This window comes from Lissotriton helveticus, chromosome 12 (genome assembly GCF_964261635.1).
Source record: "Lissotriton helveticus chromosome 12, aLisHel1.1, whole genome shotgun sequence".
NCBI lineage: Eukaryota > Metazoa > Chordata > Amphibia > Caudata > Salamandridae > Lissotriton > Lissotriton helveticus.
In genome coordinates, this window is record NC_136073.1 from 498,297,848 (window position 1) to 498,312,059 (window position 14,212).

The window sequence follows — 14,212 nt, forward strand, 5'->3', positions numbered from 1 at the left end:
TCCAACTGACTGCCTTAAACTCCTTTTTTCACCTCTTTCAGTTGATTCTAGGACTTTAGGCACTTTAGCACTGCTAACCAGTGCTAAAGTGCATATGCATTCTGTCTAAATTGTATTGGGGATTGGTTTATCCATGACTGGAATATTTGATTTACTAGCAAGTCCCTAGTAAGGTGCACCTGGTGTAACTAGGGCCTCTAAATCAAATGCTACAAGTGGGCCTTCAGCACTGATTGTGCTGCTCACATGGCTAGCCCTGCAAACATGTGTTCGACCTGCTACTGCAGTGTCTGCGAGTACAGTTTTAAAAATACATTTTGACCTGTCAAGTGTGCCTGTTAAGGAGTCTCAGGGCCATCATTCCTTCATCTACCAGTGCCTGGGTTCTTTTGCTTAGAGTCTTGACTTGCCAAGTGGTGACAGATGCAGTTCCTGGGCCCTTGGAGGTAGAATCTGGTGAACGGAAGGAGACAATGCATCGACTCCCAGCATTTGATTTTATTGACACATTGCTGCAAACTTAGATGCATTGTTGCTGCCAGTACTGGAGCATTGTTCTCAATCGGCACACAGACCACGGCTTTCACCGCAGGCCCCAACCTCTCCATTGTAGCATGTCAGAAGAACGGCTGCAGCTTGAGTTGCGAGCACTGCATCACCGAAGTCTGTGATGCACCGCTCCAACACGGACGCAGCACCTGCTTCATGGCTCCGGAAGAGACGCAGCACATCTGGATTTTCAATGCATTGTCCCTGGTTGCTGATTTCTTCATCAGTATTGCCCAGCAGTAAGGAACTGAGTCTGCATGTCTGGAAATCGAAGCATCACCTTCCCTTTCCAGTAAGGAACCGATGCATCACCTCCCCTGACAGTAAGGAACCAATGCATCACCTCTCCTGCATACCAGTAAGGAACTGACGCATCACCTCCATTGGCAGTAAGGTACTGATCATCATATCCCCGGGAGTAAGGAACTGACGGATCAATTTGCTTTTAAGGCACCTCAACTCCCTTGCACCTCACATCGTCTTTGAGTACTGACACATCCAAGGTACTTTGTGCTAAAAGAAACACATCCATTGATTTCTATGGATTTAACATATTTAACCATTGAAAAGTGATATCTTTACTTGCGAGTGTTGGATTTTTGTTGTTTTGATCTTATTATATTCAGATAAATATTGTATATTTTTCTAAACTGGTGTGGACTCATTTTGTAGTATTTTCACTGTGTTACTGTGTGTGTATATATACACATACTGTACACATTGTCTCTGAGATAAGCCTGACTGCTCATGCCAAGTTCCAACGTGATGCACAGGGGTTATATTAGCTGTGGGACTCCCTTACTCTGACTAGAGTGAGGGTTCCTACTCGGACAGGGTGCAAATCACTGCCAACTAGAGACCCCAATCTCCAACAGCTTCTAACACCTCAAATGTTTCTATCACTTTGAATAGACCTATATTGTAGTGGGCATAATAAATATAAACCATTTAGTGCCCACAACATTCCACTGATATGATTAGATTGGAGTGTGGATAGTAAATGTGGCCTCTTTAGTGTCCAAATGATTCCCCCAATATGGTTAGAATGGAGTAGAAATAGTAAATGTCACTCCTATGTTGCACAAGGCCTTCCCAAAGTATAGGTAAATTGGAGTAGGAATAGTCAATGTCACCCATTTAGTGTACAGCACTTTCTCCCAATATGTTTACATTGGAGCGGTAATAGTAGATGTCACCCCTTTAATGTCCAAAAGTTCCCACAAAATGGTTTGATTGGAGTGGAAATAGTAAATGTCACCTCTTTATTGTCCAAGACCTTCCTCGAATTGTGTTAGACTGGAATGGGAATAGTAAATGCCACCACTTGGTTTATGTTAGAGTTTGATTACTCAATTTTTAATGGTTTAGTCTGGAACCCTTTCTTTTAATTGTATTCATATGTAGTAGGTACATTTATGTCATTTTATTAGTGTTGTTGATGTTCCGAAATATAATGAAAACATTAGGTATTTGTGTGTTTGTAGGTGATAGGATTATTTACATATTTTTTATAAAAGACATTCCACACATTTTAAAATGGATATTTCAACTTAAATATAATCATTTATATAAACTTCTGTAAAAAAAAGAATCATGACTATATTTTTTTCAAATAACTTATATTTAATTACTATTGTATGTTGTATATTTTACACTTTAATTTTCCTTTTTTAACATTTCTTATATTTTTTTCAACATCATTAGTTTTTTCAGTATATCTTCATTTAAGTGTATGTATTTTATACTAATATTTAATTTATGCTTTACAATTTATAACATTTTAATAAGGTGTTTGACATATTTTATAGGTTCAATAATATTTTATGGTTTGCATGCATTTATTCAACATTTTATGGTATTTCCCATTCATTACTATGAGGAGATAGTCTTTTGTTTCATTTAGCACCAAATGTTTTTACAGCTACCATCTATTTTGTAATCTATTTGTGTTGTTGTCAGTCTTGTTTCCTGGAACCAGGTTGTGGTAAAGTGCTGCTGTGCGTGAACCTGGTAAATTCTTTTTTGAAGATTTTCTAACAGTTTTGAGGGTTGGAGAGATTAAGGGGGAAGTTTACAAATTAACTATAGTGTTGTTTGTGCTTTTATTTGGTATATTTTGATGTCTTAATAGTAGTTTTCTTTCACTGCTTTGTAGTTTGGGCATTTCACACACTATTATGGTAAGTACCTTTATGGAATATTACATTGAATTATGTTACTTATATTTTGATGATAAAGTGTGATGTATATGCATTTTGGGAAATGTAATGTATTTATGTGTTTTGGGGGTGGGTTTCCTAATTTACTTGACAGGTTTTTGTCTACGAGCGTGTCCTACACACATTGGAAGTTTGCTTTTTTTTTATTTTTTAGGAGATTACTTTTGGTTTATCATAAACAAATGCTATTTACTTTGATTTCCTGTCTCCAGTCCTGGAATGATCAGGTACTATGGACCTGATAATGATCGGGGAGAGGCAAGATGGCGGCCACTGCAGTGGCTGTGTGAGAGACTTGTGAAGTGCTCTCCTGCACAATAGCCTCCTTGTGATTTTCTCCCTATCTACGGCTTTCAGGGGGTACACAATGTGGATGTAATGCTGTGGCACTACCTGTCAAGATCCGGCGTTGGCTCACGCTCTCCACCGTCTGTGAAAAACGCGCTCGTTTGGCAACGCTAAACCGCCATTGCCCAGTGGCGTCTTCATTGTGCTAGCAGCAGCACTGTCATCGGCGTTGGTGTTTGTCTGCATGGAACTGCCCGGTGTTTTCTTTGTCTGCCGCCCCCCCCACTCATGCTGCAGTTCGGGATTGCTCCAAAGGGGAGCGGAAAGGTTCCAAAGACCAGGGGGCGGCCGCAACAGGAACAGCTTCTTCGTCGACCTCGGCAGTGGCCTCAAGCGGTACTGCTGCAGCAGCGGCTCATCTCCTGACCGGGTACGGGTCAGGCTAACAGAATGGCAGCTGCTCTGTGGGTTATGCTCGGGACAGCGAGCTACAGAAAGCAGTCTCAGAGACACCAGCGGTGGCAGTGGCGGTATCATCACAAAACAGTGGAGGTATGCAGCAAGCTATGCCTGTGAAGGAACAGGTAGTCATGCTATTTTTAAGAAAAAGCCTGCATTAAGAAGCAAACCAGAGGAGCTACTTGATAGTCAGCCTACAGGACAGGTATTGGACTCTAGTGGCAACATCGTAGCTGCAGTAATTATCGAAGATGAGAGTACTCTGAATGTAGCAGAGAATGTAGCAGTGGATATGAATAGTGTTGTGAGCAGCGCTACTATAGAAAATCCTGGGAATCCCACAGAGGAAAATTGGAATGATTTAGAGTCAGCAGGATCTGGTGGGAAGTTCTATTCTATGTCCGATGTATCTAACGTCTCAGAGAATGAGATTGAGAATACTGCAGGTGACTGGGCTGATGAAATTGATTCTCAACATGAGGAAGATGACCCTAGCTCTGAGCTTTCTATGAGCCAAGAGACAGTGCGAAAAAATGAAGATCCTGGCAATCCTCTTTTCAAGGGGATTCCGACTCCGGTTGGCCAGCCTGCATGGTACCACTCACCCGTATTTCATCATGAGGGCGAAGGTGGTGGCGCTAGTTCTGGCTTAAAGTTTGATGGAGATGTTGAAATTACGCACAATATATAGGGTAATAATGGCTCACAGGGAGGAAACGAAGGCTGAAAGCTTACGGACCCAAAGCACTGTTCGGAAGTTACAGAATACTGTGCGTTAAATTGGGAAATCGTGTACGGAAATTTCAACAAGGGTTATAGAGGCAGAAGAGAGGATCTTGGCATTGGAAGATCAATTAGTCCAACAGAAGACAACGGTTACAGCATTACAAAAAACTAAGGAAGATAATGACTGGAAATTAACTGACCTTGAAAATCGTTCCAGATGGAACAGTCTGCGCGTTTTGGGGGTTGCGGAAGGCACGGAGGGGAAGGATGTGAGGCGATATATTATAGAATTGTTTACCGAGGCCTTCCCTGATTTAAAGCAGTGGAACTAGGAGACCGAGATCATTAGAGCTCATAGATATCAGTTTGTCCAGAGAGGGGCCACAGGAGGCTCCAAGGAAAAACCTAGGGCAATACTGATCTGCCTGAATAACTACTTGCTACGCGAAGCCTTATATGATCTTTCAAGGCCGGGCAGGAGGAGATCTGCCAAGGGGTGTGACTTCTTTGTATGCCCGGACTTCTGTCAGGCTACAGTCCAACAGAGATGGAGATTACATCAACTGATCTCAGCTTTTCAGGATAAAGGGGGCAGGCTTTCCTTCTGAACCCTGCAAAGCTAAAAGTTGTATACAAAGAAAAGTCTTATTTTTTTGTATCAGAGATTAAGGCAGAAGAATTCTTGAAAACAATTTGAAACTAGTATGTGAAGATAGCATGTACTTTTGCATTTCTTGTCTTTTTCTTCCCTGGTGACTCTTTAGCACTGGTATTAGTGTGTCTAATGGGCCATTGTGAGGAAAACAGGCTTATGGGAGATCCTGAAGGGGCTGCGGGGGTTGCATTTCACAACTCTCTTTCCATCATTGAGTTCACGGTCCTTACGCCTCATTTGGGGTGGGGCTTTGGGGGGAGAGGAAGTTGGGTGGGCAGGGTGGAGAGGAGGGGAGGTGGGCACTGTGGACTGTTGTTGGGTGAGGACGAATAGAGGGGTTAGTACTATGACTATATTTTGTTTTGGAGGGGAATTGTCGTGCTATAGCTTGACTTGGGTGGAAAAAGCAGATACAATTTCCTGAATAAATAAGGATGGGACGTTTCTTATTTTGTACATGGAACATCTGTGGATTAAACGATAAAAGAAAGAGGGGGGTGCTGGCCCAAATGTTGAGGACTCAACGGTATGATTTGTTATGCTTACAGGAAACACATATAGCCTGGAATAATCATAAAGTGTTACAGGAGCTGGGAATGGAACTGCTAGGCTGCACTAAGCAAGGGTCTAATATTAGAGGAGTAGCAATTTTTATGAGATATGGCATAGGAGTGAAGAGGCGGGTGAAAGAGGATAGATACGGACGTTGGGTCATTGTGAAATTGGTTATTAATGGTCTCCCAGTGTCAATTTGCGTGGTGTACAGACCTAATTTGGATGACATGGAAGTCCTACATCATTTAAGTACCGAATTAGCAGAGCGGCCGACCCCTTTAGTTTTATCTGGGGACTTTAATATTTATCTGGAGGGGAATGTGGATATTGGGAGTAATTGTCCCTATATGGGGAAAAAGCCCAAAGTCTTTAAAGCTGTTAAAGGGCTAATCAGAGAGTTAGGTTTGGTCGACGTATGGGTGAATCAAAGGGCCAGTACTCCAGGATATACATTTTACTCTGCTCCCCATAGGAAGCATGTCCGTTTAGATAATTTTTTTATTTCAAGGGAGCTGACTGCAAACTCTAAAATAGATATAATGCCAAGAATCATTTTGGATCACAATCCTTTGGTAACGGACTGTGGTTTGAAGGCTCAGCATCTATGTAAGCCATGGACTTTTGAGCGTAATTTATTGCTTGATCCGGAATACTGTGAGCACATGTGTACCTGGATTCCAGATTTTTTTAGGATAAATCAGGGCACAGCCCCTTCCCCAATTTCTGGGAATCCATTTAAAGCAGGTGTTAGGGGCGCTACAATGAGCTAATCGATTGGGAAGCAATGCAAAATAAATAAAGAAATTAGAGATCGAATGATGCAACTTAGGCTCTTTGAGATTCAGCTTTCGGTTTGAACTCTCTCATCAGTGGAGTATAGAGGATACTTTAAAGTCAATATTGATTATGAAAATGAGAATTCACCAGCACTTTGTTGAAAAAACAGTTAGTAAGTTATCTGTTTATAGAGCTCAGGTTTACGAATTGGGTGAGGATGCTTGGAAGATACTAGCAAAAAGACTCCGGCAAAGGGAAAGTATGAATGGAATATTTAAGATATGTGATCATAATGATAAGGTAGTGGAGTCACCAACTAATATTCTGAAAGTTTTCAGTAAATGTTATGCTGAGTTATATACAGAGGACAAAACAACAAATATAGAAGGGCATACGGAGGAATTTTGCAGGAATTTAGCAACTAACAAAATTTCAGAGGTGGACAATGCGTCATTGGCCGCTGATGTTACATGGGAGGAGGTGGGAATGGAGATTTTATCTTTAGCTCGGGGTAAAGCAGTTGGGCCGATGGAATTCCCCTTAAATTTTATAGAACGTATCGTCATGTTTTGAAGCCAGAGCTTATGTCTCTGTTTCAAAATGCGCATCAAGGGGTAGCTCCAGACTCATGGAGGAAAACCACGATAGTTGTTTTTTAAAGAAAGGAGAAGTCTGAGCAGTCTCCCTCCTTATACAGACCCATATTGCTAATCAATTCTGACAGCAAAATATATTCCAAAATTCTTGCTTTGCCTCTTGGGATGATAATTTCCCCCCTAGTAGCAAGTGTACAGCACCGCTTTATCCCAGAACGTGATACTGCTGATCATGTCAGAAGGGTTATTACTCTCCTGGATTGGGCACAAGCAACAGACTCAGTCCTAGGGGTGATCCGTTGGACGCCGAAAAGGCGTTCAACAGGGTCTCCTGGGGTTACTTGTGGGAGGTCCTGAGGTGGAAAACATTCTGTCCATCATGTATCCAAGCTGTGAAGACCCTATATTTGAATCCAGTGGCGTCAATACGGATTTCAGGGTTGCAGTCTAGTGAATTTAACATTAGTCGCGGTACACGTCAAGGGTGTCTGTGCTCTCCTCTTTTATTTGCTTTATATATTGATTTATTCTTGTCTAAAGTTAACAGTCATGAAGATATCAAACCAATTAGATTGAGTGGAGTGAATTACAGAGCATTGGCATATGCCGATGACATTCTTGTAGTATCTGGGGATTTGCCAGCTGCTCTTTTAACAATTAGAATGTTAGCTATACAGTTTGGCTCTTTTTCAGGGTATAAGCTCAATGTTGGAAAAACGCAAGTGCTGTATTCTAGGCCAGATCCCCCGGCCGGTGTAGCTGTTGTGACAGACGCTACATATCTAGGAATCAAAATCACTTCTAAGGTGGACGAGATTCCAGCCCTGAATATTTTTAATGTCATCGAAAAGGTTAATACTACTCTAGAAAGGCTTGGATCACTTGCACCTTTCTTTGCATGGCAGATATAACGTTATAAAAATGCTTGTCCTCCCCAAATTTTTGTATATGTTCAGGACTATCCCTTTGGATTTTTCTAGTTTAGTGTTTTTTAAAATTAGATAGAGTCTGTGCAAGATTTTTTGGGGGATATTGTAGAACAAGAAGGGCCCATAAAAAAATTATTCTTCCAAGGAATCGGGGAGGCTGGGGTGTTCCGCATTTTATAATGTACTATTGGGCAGCCATGTTACAGATTATGGGGCAATTGATTTTGGGCTGCAAAGCCCCTATTACTACATTTCATAGACCATCAATTAATGAGCTTATTATGGGTGAGCAAGCCAATGGCTTGTTAGTGACTATTCTAGAGCCTTCGTATTATAAGAAAACAAGGTTTAATACTCTTCGGGCAGCTTTTCGAGTGTGGGAACAAATTAGACGGGTATGTCAAATTACGAATGTTAATTTTTATACTCTGTTTAATGCCACAGGGACTCTCCCTTCAATCTTTAGAGATCAGGTTATTTTTAAATGGGATTGAAAAGGCATCTCTTGCTTAGGCGATTTAATGGATCAAGGGAATTGATGGCTTTTTCTAAGCTCAAAGAAAAGTTTTTCCTGGATAGGGGAGACTTTTTTAAATATCTGCAAATTCTTAGCTTTTTGACTAAACATGGCCCTGATAGAGGATTGCAGCTTGAAAAAATTCAGTTAATTGAGAAAATGAGGAAGAAGACCCGGATAGGGCAATACTATCAGCAAATGGCTGCTTATCTCTCAGATGAACTGGATAGTTGTCAGCTTAAATGGGAGCAAAAACTACGGGTGGTCGGCCTCAATATTAATAAATCCTTGGAACTTGCTAATAGTGTGCTGATTACAGGCAGACATCGTAGTCAGGATTTTACGGCTCTATGGGACCTATATTATTCACCCAGAGGGGTATCTTGGTGGGGGGAAATAGGGGGGAGACAAGTGCAATGGGTTGCTGGCGGCTGACTCTATTCATATGTTCTTTCTATGCCCAAATCTGACCAGGTTTTTTCAGGATTTGGAAGGGTTTTTAAATATTTTGTTTCAAAAGCGGATAACTCTAACAGGTGAACTAGTGATCTTGGGGGTGGGTTTGGAGGAATGTTCTGTTATAATGAGTAATGCTGAAGCTGCACTTTTATTTATAATGATGACAGTGAAAGTAGAAAGTAGAAACATCTTTATTTGGATAAAAGAAAAATATCCTTAAAAGCATTTCACAGTAAATTCTCAGGTCGGTACATTATTATTTTTTTTTTAAAACAAACATTTTGAAACATATTTTTGCCACAGTTGATCCGCAAAATCGACCGATGCATGTTACTCAATATATGTTGCACCTTAAAATTTAGAACAATTGTGTAATAGACAACAATACACTTAATTAAGGAGCAGGAGGATTTGATAAACTGACATTTGACGGCTAAAAACTCATAAAACCCCACAATTTTAAATAATCGGCCGCTAGTGCCAAAACGCAGTCCATGTTGACAGTGGTTAGGGCATGCATCACTAGTGAGTGGATTAGCTCTGAACCCCCAACCTTCTTGAATTGGAGAGCGAGATAGTTGGTTCTGTTTAGTTTTGCGACAGCAATTTATAGAAGCAAAGGAAGGAGAAAGAGAATACTTGGGGCGGAAATTTGGGCTCCTATATGAGAATGGATGTTGGGTGGGGCAGATGGGTCAAATAGTGGTTAGTGAGGTTGGGGAGTCAAATTTTGCTTTTTTTAGATGCACCATGTCAGTTTATTCTATTTTCTGTTAGAACAACTAATTTGTATCTTTTAGAGATTTGTGATTTTCTCTGTTTCAATCCTTTTTTTTTTTAAATATTGTGTCATGGTCATGCCAATGTGATGGATATGTACAGTTCTCAATGTGCTTGGGAAAAAAACAATAAATATTATTAAAATAAAATACTTTGATTACTTTTTTCGGGTTTCCTGGAGCGTTTCTTTCTTTAACATACTTTTTCAGGTTCTCTTTATAGTGTCTAAATACTTCGGACTGCTTAAAGGGATATCTGTTGAATTTGTTTTATTTTTTTTATTTATTGGGGGCTTTTTCAACAATACTTTTCCAATTTTTCATGCAAAGTTTTATTTATTTAATTTATTGTGGGTGGGAAATGTGATATTTTATTGTTTGTGCACGTATTATCTAATCTTTAATTGGAATTGTGTGGTTTAAGTATTGGTATTAATTTATGGGATGGATTGAGTTTGTTTTATAGTTTTCTGGTAGGTGACAGTTCAATTGTTTTTATCTAAGTTTATAATCTCAGTCTTCATTAATATTAGAATGATATTTAAATTTGATTGATGTAATAAAGTAGTAATTTTATTATTTATAGAAAATTATTTGTTATGTTGTTTTACATTTTGTGATAGGTTTATCAGGACTTTGGTAGGTAAATATTTATTTGATAATATGCTTTTGACTAATACTTTAAGTGATCTACTCCTTTGTTATTTATGAAGAGTGTGACTGTAAATGTTAACGTTCTACATTCTTTTGGTTTGTTAAGGGGCAATTTGACTAACAGATTGCTCCATTCATAGTTGATAGTAGCTTTGCTCTAATTTATTGCTTCCATAAATGTATTGAACATAAGCTGGTTTCTGCCCAGAGTGGATTGGAAGACAGTTGGATTACTCCCCTGCCTTCCGCGGGAGCTACTTTAGAAGCCCTGAATCCTTTTTAAAAATTACTTGTCTTGAAACAGCGCTCGCCTCGCGCTTGTTATTTTTAACTCCCCCTGCATTCATAGACCTCTCCCTTACCTGACAACGCCCGCGCAGCCCAGGCAGACGCTGCAGCGGCCCCAGGATCCCTCGTTCGCCGCCTTGAGCGAGCTGGCCCCCAGCCACGCCCACTCTTCCTGGCCACGCCCACTCTGGGTCAAAAAAGGAGCTGAGTACGAGCTCGTCAGTTGGATTACTCCCCTGCCTTCCGCGGGAGCTACTTTAGGAGCCCTGAATCCTTTTTAAAAATTACTTGTCTTGAAACAGCGCTCGCCTTGCGCTTGTTATTTTTAACTCCCCCTGCATTCATAGACCTCTCCCTTACCTGACAACGCCCGCGCAGCCCAGGCAGACGCTGCAGCGGCCCCAGGATCCCTCGCTCGCCGCCTTGAGCGAGCTGCGCCTCCAGCCACGCCCACTCTTCCTGGCCACGCCCACTCTGGGTCAAAAGAGGAGCTGAGTACGAGCTCGTCAGTTGGATTACTCCCCTGCCTTCCGCGGGAGCTACTTTAGGAGCCCTGAATCCTTTTTAAAAATTACTTGTCTTGAAACAGCGCTCGCCTCGTGCTTGTTATTTTTAACTCCCCCTGCATTCATAGACCTCTCCCTTACCTGACAACGCCCGCGCAGCCCAGGCAGACGCTGCAGCGGCCCCAGGATCCCTCGCTCGCCGCCTTGAGCGAGCCGCGCCCCCAGCCACGCCCACTCTTCCTGGCCACGCCCACTCTGGGTCAAAAGAGGAGCTGAGTACGAGCTCGTCAGTTGGATTACTCCCCTGCCTTCCGCGGGAGCTACTTTAGGAGCCCTGAATCCTTTTTAAAAATTACTTGTCTTGAAACAGCGCTCGCCTCGCGCTTGTTATTTTTAACTCCCCCTGCATTCATAGACCTCTCCCTTACCTGACAATGCCCGCGCAGCCCAGGCAGACGCTGCAGAGGCCCCAGGATCCCTCGCTCGCCGCCTTGAGCGAGCCGCACCCCCAGCCACGCCCACTCTTCCTGGCCACGCCCACTCTGGGTCAAAAGAGGAGCTGAGTACGAGCTCGTCAGTTGGATTACTCCCCTGCCTTCCGCGGGAGCTACTTTAGGAGCCCTGAATCCTTTTTAAAAATTACTTGTCTTGAAACAGCGCTCGCCTCGCGCTTGTTATTTTTAACTCCCCCTGCATTCATAGACCTCTCCCTTACCTGACAACGCCCGCGCAGCCCAGGCAGACGCTGCAGCGGCCCCAGGATCCCCCGCTCGCCGTCTTGAGCGAGCCGCGCCCCCAGCCACGCCCACTCTTCCTGACCACGCCCCTAACGGCCCTATAAATCATGTGCGTTCCCCGTACGCGCAGCGGACGGGCGCAGCGGGCGCGCCACTTGCGCGCCGAAGGCGCGCCTAAGGCAAGCCCGTCTGCGCCCGTCCGCGACCGGCCGGGACCAGGGGCCACAGACCCTGCCCAACCTGTGTCATATACCTCCGCACAATTATCTGCACTTATGGTTCCTATCCCCTTCCCTCCTTCGCTGGCTTTACGCCTTGATTCACTTGGTATTTCTGCGCCCCCTTGCCCTCACTCACCCCCCTCTCCCCTCCCTCCCACTTCCTCCCCTGCGGCTTATCAGGTAACCCTTCCTTCCACACCGTCACTCCCTGCAGCTTCCGCTCTTCTGCTAAACACCCGGTCGGCAGTTAAGCACCAAATTGAACTCTTCAACCTCCTATCCTCAGATTGCCCCGACTATCTTTTCCTCACGGAGACCTGGTTTTCTATAGACTCACTTCCCGACCTCCTAGCCATTCTTCCTGATACACATTATGCCCTCCGCATGGACCGCCCGGCCGGAAAAGCCGGTGGCGGCATGGCAATGATTATTCGATCCAAGCTGAGATTTCAGCTTCTCGATCACCCTCCAATATCCAACGTGGATTTTCTGGTCGCCCGGTCCACTAATCTTATCGACCCCCTCACTTTTGTCCTCGTTTATCGGCCCCCTCTGCCCATGCCTCAGTTTGTTCCCCTACTACAAGACATCTTGGCCACTTTGGCAGTAAACAACTCGTCAGTTGTCCTACTAGGGGACTTTAATTATTGGCCCGATGATCCTAGAGAAAGTCTAGCTTCCAAAGACTTCTCTGCGACTCTCCAGTCACTAAACTTTATTCCTCACATCTTCTCCTCCACTCACGTTAAGGGTCACACCTTGGACCAAATTTGGTCTCTGCGTCGCCCCCTTTCTGTCCCTTCCATCCTTCCATGTCTTTGGTCGGATCACTTTTTAATTTCTTTTAATATTCCCCTCCCCTCTTATGCAAAAACCCCTCTTTCCAAAAATCTGACAGCCAGCTGTTGGAACCAGACAGACCTCTCTCTTCTCTCTTCTTCCCTGGCCTCCACAGTGCCCGACATGACGGATCTTCCTCTTGAAGCTCAAGCCGACGCTGTTCGTGCCTGGCCTTCTTCCTCCTGTGACCTCGTCGCCCCCCTTAAGAACATCAAATTTGTGCAGCCCCATGAGGCCCACAGATGGTTCACTAGTGAACTCAAAGAGCTTAAACTTAACCTTAGGCGATCGGTGCATCATTGGAGGCGCAACTACTGTCCTCTTCTCCGAACCAAATATAAACTATTGCTTAACAGCTATAAAAAAGCCATTGTATTGGCCAAAACAGATTATTTCTCTGAAAAAGTTGCCCGTTCCGTAAATAAACCTCGAGAGATTTTTTCACTTGTTAAACAACTTGCCACATCTGATCGCACTAATATTAGTTTTGCCCCATCCCTATCGTTTTGTCTCTCACTGAACAATTACTTTATTGATAAGATCGCCACCATTAAAGCCAACATTCCCGCAGCCTCTCTAACCCAGGTTATCCCCCCTCTCCCACCGCCGCTTTTTCTGTTAGACCACTTCCCCCCCATCTCTGTTGCACAATTTTCTGCTTTGCTTGCTAAGGTCAAGTCTGGCTCACCAGCTGACTGCGCTCCGGCTCGGATTCTTCAAACCCTCTTCGCTCACTGTCCTGGGCCCCCTCTCACACTGCTCAATTCGTCCTTGGCTCTCGGTTCTGTTCCCTCCTCCTTCAAAACCGCTACTGTTCTCCACATTATAAAAAAACCTGGCTTGGACCCTTCCTCTCCCTCCAACTTTAGGCCCATTTCCCTCCTTCCCTATTTGGGGAAGATCGTGGAAAGCTATGTCACATCCTGCCTGTCCTCAAACATTAAGGAGCATGGCCTTTTAGCCTCCCACCAGGCGGGCTTCCGCCCGAGACACTCCACCGAGACTGTTGTCACCGCTGTCTTGATGAGCTTAAGGGAAAGGCCGACTCCAATCTCCCCCAGGCGTTGGTGCTCCTCGACCTGTCGGCTGCGTTTGACACGGTCGACCATGCCATTCTTCTCGACCTTGGCTTTTGTAGTCTGGTCTGCCCTGTTCCCATGATGCACTGGGCCAGGGACAGACTAATTTGCATACAGCCAGGTTCTGAAACTGGGATGGTGCAATGAGCTAAAAAACGGTGTTGGATCTAGCCCTGATCTCTTGACTGGGTGAGAGTATACTGCTTAATTCAGAGACTCTGTCCCTCACCACCCCTTGTTGTAAATATTCTTCTTGACCGTGTCAGCGCAGCCGGCATTAGGGGAGTGGCACTCTCCTGGCTGATGTCCTTTCTCCAGGATAGGTCCCAGGCAGTTCAGCTCGCTGGATTCTCCGCTCCCCCCCGCCCTCTTGTGTGTG